This window comes from Piliocolobus tephrosceles, chromosome 9 (assembly GCF_002776525.5).
Source record: "Piliocolobus tephrosceles isolate RC106 chromosome 9, ASM277652v3, whole genome shotgun sequence".
NCBI classification, from domain to species: domain Eukaryota; kingdom Metazoa; phylum Chordata; class Mammalia; order Primates; family Cercopithecidae; genus Piliocolobus; species Piliocolobus tephrosceles.
The window spans coordinates 30,838,188-30,838,583 of record NC_045442.1 but is presented as its reverse complement, the minus strand read 5'-3'; positions in this window follow the sequence as shown (position 1 = coordinate 30,838,583).

Genomic DNA, 396 nt, shown 5'->3' with positions numbered 1-396 from the left:
AAAAAAAAAAAAAAAAAAAAGCAAGCACTCTGAGAGATCTTTTTTTGTTGATATGATAGACATGGGGTTGTATGCTTGACCTTGGAATTTAACACACAGTATAGGCCGGGCGCGGTGGCTCAAGCCTGTAATCCCAGCACTTTGGGAGGCCGAGATGGGCGGATCATGAGGTCAGGAGTTCGAGACCATCCTGGCTAATACGGTGAAACCCCGTCTCTACTAAAAAATACAAAAAACTAGCCGGGCGACGAGGCGGGCGCCTGTAGTCCCAGCTACTCGGGAGGCTGAGACAGGAGAATGGCGTGAACCCGGGAGGCGGAGCTTGCAGTGAGCTGAGATGCGGCCACTGCGCTCTAGCCTGGGCGACAGAGCCAGACTCCGTCTCAAAAAAAAAAA